Genomic DNA, 10,000 nt, shown 5'->3' on the forward strand with positions numbered 1-10,000 from the left:
CTTATCGCCAAATGTCCCTTCTATTAAGAAGACCTCCCGGACGTGAGGCTTATCCAGGGGATGTTTTTTATTTGCATTCACGCCTTTTAGAAAGAGCCGCTAAATTAAATTCTCTTTTAGGCGAAGGAAGTATGACCGCTTTACCAATAGTTGAGACTCAATCTGGAGATGTTTCCGCCTATATTCCTACTAATGTAATCTCCATTACAGATGGACAAATATTCTTATCTGCGGATCTATTCCATGCCGGAATTCGACCCACTATTAATGTGGGTATTTCTGTTTCCAGAGTAGGATCTGCGGCTCAAATTAAAGCCATGAAACAAGTAGCTAGCAAATCCAAATTGGAACTAGCTCAATTCACAGAGTGACAAGCCTATTGTTCGCCTCTGCTCTCGATAAAACAAGTCAGAATCAATTGGCAAGGGGTCGACGATTAAGGGAATTGCTTAAACAATCCCAGGCAAATCCTCTCCCAATGGAAGAGCAGATAGCTACTATTTATACCAGAACAAGAGGATATCTTGATTCGTTAGAAATTGAACAGGTAAAGAAATAGTTCAATCACCCCAGAATCGTCGAAATCCCCTCGAAATGGAGAGTGGCGCAAGTCTCACACTCTTTCTCTCACTCTCTATCCTCTGTCTTTCAGATTTTCCCCTCGTAGCTGATACAGTGAAATATTATTATGTAAGGGAGCTGATCCACAGGATTCAATGGTGAATTCTGATTTCCCCACAGACTGAACCAAAGGAGAAGAATAGAATAATTCACTGGTGCAGGCGGAGCAGAAAACCTTCGTAGAAAAGGGAGAAAACCTGAAAAAAACCCGGAAGTCTTGGCTGTATGACAAATGCTCAAATAATTGAGTTGCGTATTCAGATCCAAACGATCAAGAAAGGATCCCAGACTGCTCAAGATTATCTGCGCAGGATCAAATTCCAGTCTGATCAACTTGCAGCAGCAGGAGAACCTGTGACAGACAAAGATCTTGTCTTGTACACACTTGGTGGATTAGGCAGAGACAACCACTGATCAGATTCAGCTGACCTCAGAGGGGACTGAGATGGTGGAGAATAGCCACCAAGGAGAGTGGCAGAAGACATCATATCTAAGGACTAAGAGAGCAGCAAATAAGATGAAATGTAAGTCACCAGTCAAAGCCATGAGGAAGAGCTCAAGGATTCAGGACACTGGGCTGGCCATCCAGGAGAAGGCGACACAGAGGGTATCACAAAAGAATCTAGAAGGTAATCCCTCTTGCTCCAAAAATGCTTTTGCTATCCTAAATGCTGTCCCTAATACATATTATTATGAGATTGCTTCCAAAAAGTAATATTAAACTAAAAGGATCCAATGAAGAACCGGGGAATAGCTTATATCCAGTCCTTCTCTATGACTTGCCGAATAGACTTATTCGCAGCCATACACTGTCTTATTTAAAAGAGTCCCCTGTCTCGTGAACGATCGAACTTGGTAAACTTTGAAATAATCGTTTAGATAGCATTAGCCGCTTTTCTTCCTTTTCTCTGCCAGTATTTCAAGTTCTCACCCTCCCAGAAAAGAAGGGAAAGTCTTCTTACTAGCTAGCTTTTATATCTCGCGAATAGGGAGTTAAGGAGTGTAACTATAACCTATTTGTCACAAAGTTCAATACTCTCTAGAGGAGGTAAATCAATGGATACGGGTACGCCTGGTTGAAGCAGCCCCTACACTTCTATGGGTTGTTCCAGCCTCTGCTAGTGGGTGGTTTTTCATTTCTACAACAGGTGCTTGGTTCAAAAAAAGCTTATGAGTTGAGTTCGTCCTCAGCTACGGATTGGGGGCAGCATTCTCAGATTACTTGACTTGCTGCTAGCTTAGAGGAGAGAAAAAATATCCCGCTTTCATTTACCTTTAAGTCTGAGAGAAGGCTTTTTCTTTCTTTTAAAAGATCACAAATCAGAGGGGTGATCAGTCCTCTTTCAATCCTTCATCTTCTTATGAGTAGCCGCCACAGGGGGTCCTCAGTCTGAATCCTCCACTAGCATTAGACCAATAGTCAGTCTAGCTCTCGCTCTTATCCAATTTCCTTATCCTTTCAGGGCAAGGTCGGAGTAGTAGGAAAATACAATTTCTTTTGTTGCATGCGGACCCGCTTGTGAGACTGAAGAAATTGAAGCTAAATGACAATCTTAACCTACTTGCTTACAGGATCCTTAAGAAACTGTGGACTTTTGCACCTTTCTGTCTAGCTTGAGTTATCTTTTAGTTCTCTCCCCTCGGCAAAGTGGATAGGAAAGAGTCTTGCTTCCATTCCACTAGCCAAGAATAAGGAGAGTGACTTTCTCTTTTGAACCTCTTAAGCTGACTTGAAAAAAAAGTGGTACACCCCTCAGAGATATAGGGACCGCCATGCTCGTCCACTTTCTTGATAAACGACTCGATGCATTTTCTCTTCCTTGCCGCTGAGACTGAGACATATCAAAAAGATCTATTACTAAAAGGAGATTGGGATCATCCTGTGGTTACCGGATGATGGGAATAACTAAGCATAAATTTGGAAATGAGCACGAAATGTCTATAAATGAATTTTCTCATTATTCGTTATTTCCGGGTCTTTTCATTGCATTCACTTACAACAAGAAACACCCACCAGCGTTTGGTCCAACACTTGCATTTTGGTGCATTCTTCTTCCTTTCATTGGTCTTTTGTTCCGTCATATTCCAAATAACTTATCTAATTACAACGTATTAACCGCTAATGCACCTTTTTTTTATCAAATCTCAGGGACATGGTCTAATCATGAGGGTAGTATTTTATCATGGTGTTGGATCCCAAGTTTTTATGGATTCCTTTTTTGTTACTGGGGTCGACCCCAAAGCCATAATGTCTCAAAACGAAGAGGCTATAGAGAAACTTTTATTTTTTCCTTTGTCTCGAACTTCGTGAAGAACTCCATTCTATCTCTCCAACAAAAAAGTCGGGCTGCGCCCAGTTGTACACTCCCTTCGTTCGGAGAACCCTTGTTGATTCTGAACTTCGTTCGCAAAGTAAGCGTCCTTTTAACGGGCCAGCCCTTTTTAATGCGCCGCTTGACCCTGTTTTGAAAATGAGCTTTGCTCTTCTGGGCGCTGGGCGCTCCCGTGGTTTCGCGAGAAGGAAAAAGGACTAATCTTTTGTTACATCTGGCACGAGATGAAAAAGAGAGAGCTTCGTCTATCGATGAACAGCAAGATTGACGGAGCTCTTGGCATTGCTTTGTTTTTCTCTCCTTTCCTATCAGCGAGTTCCGATCCTTTTGTTCGAAATTTCTTCGTTCGTACCGAACCGCTTGCAGAATCAAATCCAGTTCCACAAGATCCTATATCAGCTATACATCCTCCTTGCATTTATGCCGGAGATGTCGCCAGTGCTATGGGCTTTGGGTTATGTAGATCAAAAATGATGAATGGGATTGTGGCACTCCACTCGCCGCCAATGCGGAAGGATGCCGCCGAAAAGAATGGAACGCTGCTTCGCTCTGCTGGATGCGTCGGATCCCATATAAGAAGCTCGCTCTTTACCCGATCATTCAAACATTTTGTGGGCGGCGCGCCTGCTCTATTGTTGCGTAGCAATAGAAGCCTGCTCATGCTGCTTCGGCGGCGCTTTTTCGCCTTCTCTTCGCTCTGGACAGGAGCGCTAATGGACACGGGGAGGGAGCAGGCGAAGCGTGTCGTTCGTAATGGAAAGAAACACCACTACTTCGCCTCTTTGTTGGGACCGCCGGCGCGAACACGGTGGTCTCTGACCAGGACCAGGAACCAATTCGAATTTGGATCTTGACATGTCGGTTGTTTTTAACCGTAGGCATCTCGCCAGGAAGTTGGTGGGCTCATCATGAATTAGGTCGGGGTGGCTGGTGGTTTCGGGATCCCGTAGAAAATGCGTCTTTTATGCCTCGGGTATTAGCCACAGCTCGTATTCATTCAGTAATTCTACCCCTTCTTCATTCTTGGACCTCGCTTCTGAATATTTTGACTCTTCCATGCTGTGTCTTAGGAACCTTTTCAATACGGTCCGGATTGCTAGCTCCCGTTCATAGTTCCGCTACAGACGATACACGAGGAAGATTTTTATGGCGGTTCTTCCTTCTAATTACAGGCATATCTATGACTCTTTTTTACCAGATGAAGCAGGAGGCATCGGTCCGTAGAACCTATAAAAAAGAGATGGTTGTGGCGCGAAGTACTCTTGTGCACCTACGTCACTCGGCTCGCGCGCAACCCCGCCCCGTTATGTTATGTTATGGAAGAATTTAGCTTCTTGCTGGGCTGGTTATTCAGAGCCAGCAACTGGCTGCCGGATTTCGTCCCGTCCGTAGCGCTTCGGAAGTCACTCTGGCGTGGCGCTGCTGGATACTTCTGATCAATAGGAATAGGAGGAAAAAAAAGCTTATGATGAGCATCTATTGGAGTCGATCATTTCCAAGATCTAATTCTAGTTTCTTATTATGTAGTGGAAACGCCTCACAATCTTCAGTTTTACGCTTACGCTTAAGGGAAGAAATGTTCTTGGTGGATGCAGGCCCTGGTACCCCAAAAATTTGTATGCAAGATGAGCTTACAGGACTGCCAATCAAGCGAGCCACCAGGTTTGAGAATAAGGTGGGATCCAAGAATGTAGTGGCTGGTGAATCACTAATCAAAAAGCGGATTTTTGGGAGATTCTTCATCGATCTAGTGGCCGGTGAATCCACTGATCAAAGAGCGAGCAGCCGCCAGGTTTAATGATTTTGTGGGATCCTTGGATGTAGCGGCTGGCAAACCGCTTCTTCTTCCACAAAGATTCAGACAAAACCGAGCTTGGATAGAACCGAAGAAGATTTGGCGAACGAAGAAAAAGGTCAAAGGGTTTATTATAAAAAAATCAAAGGAGGTTATTCAGTAGCCATCGTGGGTTTCATTACATTTCTTCCATTCAAAAAAGCTCTTCTAAAAAAAGGATAGCGAATGATCAATTCACCATTGATAGCATTAACCCTAAAAGGAGGGATATTGTGATAATAGCAGCAGATCAAACAAGAACTTGATGAAAAGATAGAAAAAAATTATGAAAAATCCGAAGCCCACCTTAATCCATTTTGTTGAGGATCTTGCACTTATTCCGGCCCTATATTTACATAGCCAAGAAAGGCTCTGGCGATCATGCGTGACTGGCGGAGCGCCTATTGCCCTGGCACGGCACTCTAAAATGCATGTTGGGTTGGGCCAGCAAGAAGACTTTGACTAGGGAGACTAAGAATGGAATTGAAGAAGGCAGCATAGTCTAAGATAACAGAATGGAACACCAACCAACAAGTAAGTGGTGGATTTGGATGGAGTCTCGCAGAAGAAGAGTACGCGCGCTAGCGCGCCCCAAGACGTCAGTCCTTTTTCTGCTTGCTGGCCAAGGTCAGTTTACTGAATCCCCCTTCCAAACACCAACCCAATCTCCATTCCTTGATGAGAAATGAGCAAGACCATATGTTTATCAAAAATATAGCCCCTACATAAACCTAGCCCTTACTACCTGAACTTCTTGCCTTCAAATAAGACTAACTGCCCGAACCCGCTTGCTTATCTTCTACGATCTAATTAAGTTAAGCAGTGGTTCTTTTTTTAAGTGACTAGAACTTATATCAACTACTATTCTAGCACCCAGCTGTGCCATGTGTTTATTCTATTCTATTCTATTCTTCAGGTATTCCTTTGAATAACTCATCTTTTCAGGTAAGACAATTTGAAGATCTTCTTAGTCAGCCTATCTGTATTCTTATCCTCTAGTGCGGATCCAATCAGATTTTATAAAGCCAAGGCCTGACATCCATTGTGGGGATCATCTTTTATCGGGAGACATGGCCTGGTGGTTTCTGATCGAGATTCCTAATCAATAGGACGAAGAGCTCTTCGCATGATCTGGTCCTACCTTTTGTCTACGCTATTTTTTGTCCCTTCTCAGCTGCTGCCCTTACTCCGGATAAATTGGAACACATTGATTCCGTTCGTTCCTGCCCTTCGCTTCAGGCCATAGTGCTTCTGAATTATTTCTATACCCCTTTGATGATGCAGCCTCTGACTCTCGTGGGTAAACTCCTACTTGATTAGTTATAACTTCTCTGTCTCAACTCATGGACCTATCTATCTTCTTCTTTTTAAGAGATAGGGGTTTGCTATTCTCACGGATTGCTCATATTTATTTACCCCATTGAATAGTTTTTGCCTTGTTTCAGCCCTTCCTTCATCTGAACCTTCCAAGTACTAATCTATCTTTATGGGGAAGACCCTTCATCTGACCTCCGGGCTACCCTGTCAATTGTAAAAAGTAGTTGAGTCGTGTCTCGCAGGAGCAAAAAGAGTGAAATGAGGACGTAAGCCCCCTAGGTCTTCCTCTTCCTTCTAAACTAATTGCTTTCGCTTGACTCTTCCAGTAAAAAAGTATACTGAGTGGTTGAAGGAAAGCGAAAAGGAATGGCTTTTTCATGTACCAGATCCGGTGAGCCAGACATCAAGCAAAAATGGACATACAATCAAAGAGTAAGGAGCAGTTATTTGCAATGACGGGTGGATTGGTCAGAGCTGCAAGGAGAGACTTGGTTATGGCGCGATAAAGAGCTTGCTTCAATGCTCGGATTCCGGTAGAAAGTAAGAGCAGTTAGCATATTCATAGGAGAGCTTTGTACTTGAAATTAGTAGTCCCGGTAGTTGGAAAAAAGCTCTGAATACAGATTCAAAGCATCAAGATAGGTAGTCCTATCATTAGTTGGCCAGTCATAGCAATTTAAGTAGAAAGCTTGCTTCGGGATCAGATCATTCAACTAAAGCTGTCAGGCCGGGTAGGCTTTGAGGAACATTGGGGGTTCCTTATGTTGTGACTGAGCAGATATGTCTATTGTGCCCGGCAAAAACAGATTTGCAAGGAGTTTGCCAAAGGCTTTCTCATTCGGAAAAAAACAATTTCAAGTATATTTCCCTTCTCCATTCTCTGCTCGGATGATTGCCGCTTGTGTGAATTTCATTGCTGTGGGTCCCGTGTGTGCTCGAATAAGATTGTTTTAGGATTCTATTTAGTTGAATTTCTTGACTCCGCGGTGCTGGTTATCGAGTTTATGGCGCCGCCGACCATCCAAAAAGTCAAAGATGGCGTCGGCATTTACTTATTATGCTCTCTTCTAATAGTGGTCCCTTGGTATTCAGGTTGTAAAATCCTGATAGGAAAGTCGACTGTTATACCTTGTTTTTGTAATGGCCTATCTTCTTTAAAAAGCCGAAAGATAAGGATTTCGCAAAACTTTTGCGTTCCTTTTTCTTTGAAAAGAAAACCTTACCATTTTTGGGCCGCTGTTACCATTTCCATTTCCTGAACCTAAACCTAACTAATACTTAGTTGTTTCCATTTCCTCATCTGGTGATAGATCCTCATCTTCTTCTGGCTCAAATCCCTTTTTCATATCCAGGGCAGGCTTTAGGTACGCTTTAGTTTGAAATCATTAAAGATATGCTCGACCTCGTTTATGTCCATGGTATCATCGTACGTACCTTCTACTATCAACCAGATGAGATAGGGCTTTGAAAGGTCAGAGTCAGTCTCCTCTTTTTCTTTTAGGTCGTTTAGCAGTTCCCCAACCAGCTTTCTCCCCGAGAAAGCCTTCCTGAGATTCAAAGAAAAAGGTTTGAAGGTTGATCTCTGGGATCAGTGATAGTTCGGAACCAGCAAAGGGAGGCTGAAAAGCCGTAGTGCTAACGCACGCCCTGTAGTTTTGAAGCTAAAAAGACAGCAGCGAGCTCCGCGTCGAAAAGCGAAGCGAGCCGCGCTAGCGCGCTACTCTTCCTTTATGAGCGAGACTCTATCCAGATCTACTGATCTAAGAACTCCGCGAGCGAACTGAGCGAGCCATGAGGCGCCTATCGGCAAGGCTTGGAAAAGCCTTAAGTTTAGGCTCCCTTCCTTCACTGAACTGATTCACCCGGGTCCAAACCTGCTGAGCTAGCTAATTTTTCCTTTACGAGATCTCGGCTCTTCGGAATGATTGGAGAGAGCCCCGCCTCCTCTTGGTTGGTGCCGGGCCCGAGAGTGATGGGACTACTTCCTTAAAGAGCCTTTCGTTCGGGCCGGCAGGAGGGGCCCTGATCTATCAATTGAGGGAGCAAAAAACAGGCTTTGCTCCCCCTTTTTTAAATGAAGAAAGAAAGAAGGGTCGAAGTTTAGACCGCTCACAGTAGTTCTACCCATAGAAAAGATCATGAAAGAGGCGATCAGAATGGTACCCGAATCCATTTACGATCCCGAGTTTCCAGACACATCGCACTTCCGCTCGGGTCGAGGCTGCCACTCGGCCCTCAGACGGATCAAAGAAGAGTGGGGAACCTCTCGCTGGTTTTTGGAATTCGACATCAGGAAGTGTTTTCACACCATCGACCGACATCGATTCATCTCAATCTTGAAGGAAGAGATCGACGATTCCAAGTTCTTTTACCCCACTCAGAAAAAGTTTTCCGCCGGACGACTCGTAGGGGGTGAGAAGGGCCCTGACTCCATCCCAAACAGTGTACTACTATCGGCCCTACCAGGCAATATCTACCTACACAAGCTCGATCAGGAGATAGGGAGGATCCGGCAGAAGCACGAAATTCCTCTTGTAGTGAAAATAAGATCGGTTCTATTAAGAATAGGTCGTCGTATTGATGACCAAGAAAAGTATGGAAAAGAAGCAAGCTTCAACGCTCCCCAAGACAACAGAGCCCTCATAGTGGGGAGGGTAAAGAGCATCCAACGCAAAGCGACCTTTCATTCCCTTGTTTCGTCGTTGGCACACCCCCCCACAAGCACCCCCCAGGCGAAGGGGAGACCAGAAAACGCCTTTCGTTTTCCCCCCTTCAGCGGCCCTAGCCGCCTTCCTTAACAAGCCCTCGAGCCTCCTTTGCGCCGCCTTCCTCATAGAAGCCGCTGGGTTGACCCCGAAGGCCGAATTCAATGGTAGAGAAGGCTTTAATAAGAATTTGGCCATGAGAGACCTTCTTAAGTATTGCAAAAGAAGGGGCCTGCTGATAGAGCTGGGCGGGGAGGCGATACTAGTTATCAGGTCAGAGAGAGGCCTGGCCCGTAAGCTGGCCCCCTTTAAAAGCCATTCCTTATTAATAAGGATTTGTTACGCGCGATATGCCGACGACTTACTACTGGGAATCGTGGGTGCCGTATTTCTTCTCATAGAAATACAAAAACGTATCACCCACTTCCTACAATCCGGTCTGAACCTTTGGGTAGGCTCCGCAGGATCAACAACCATAGCTGCACGGAGTACGGTAGAATTCCCCGGTACGGTCATTCGGGAAGTCCCCCCGAGGACGACTCCCATACAATTCTTGCGAGAGCTGGAGAAGCGTCTACGGGTAAAGCACCGTATCCATATAACTGCCTGCCACCTACGCTCCGCCATCCATTCCAAGTTTAGGGACCTAGGTTATAGTATCCCTATCAAAGAGCTGACGAAGGGGATGAGCGGAAGAGGTCGTCTACTGGACGCGGTTCAACTAGCGGAGACTCTTGGAAAAGATGGACTAAAAAGTCCCCAAGTTAGCGTATTATGGGGGACCGTCAAGCACATCCGGCAAAGATCGAGGGGGATCTCGTTGTTGCATAGCTCAGGTCAGAGCAAGGTGCCATCAGGCGTTCAACAGGCAGTCTCACGATCGGGCATGAGTGTCCTGAAGAAGAAATTGTATACTCCCTTTGGTCGGAAGGCGGCGGGGGAAGGAAGGGGACACTGGGCGGGATCTTTCAGCAGCGAATTCCCCATACAGATAGAGGCGCCTATCAAAAAGATACTCCGAAGGCTTCGGGATCGAGGTCTCATTAGCCGAAGAAGACCCAGGCCAATCCACGTGGCCTCTTTGACCAACGTCAGCGACAGAGACATAGTAAATTGGTCCGCGGCATCGCGATAAGTCCTCTGTCCTACTACAGGTGCTACGACAACCTTTACCAAGTCCGAACGATTGT

General features: G+C 45.2%; 2 pseudogenes; one reads left to right on the forward strand and one right to left on the reverse strand.

Moving 5' to 3' along the window:
* Nucleotides 1-3,164: 3,164 nt before the first annotated feature.
* On the reverse strand, nt 3,165-3,532 carry LOC125547883 (annotated as a pseudogene).
* A 3,130-nt stretch (nt 3,533-6,662) lies between these two features.
* Nucleotides 6,663-10,000, forward strand: part of LOC125542692 — a 3,486-nt pseudogene continuing 148 nt past the window's right edge.

The sequence above is a fragment of the Triticum urartu genome, chromosome 3 (genome assembly GCF_003073215.2).
Source record: "Triticum urartu cultivar G1812 chromosome 3, Tu2.1, whole genome shotgun sequence".
In the NCBI taxonomy this organism is placed as follows: domain Eukaryota; kingdom Viridiplantae; phylum Streptophyta; class Magnoliopsida; order Poales; family Poaceae; genus Triticum; species Triticum urartu.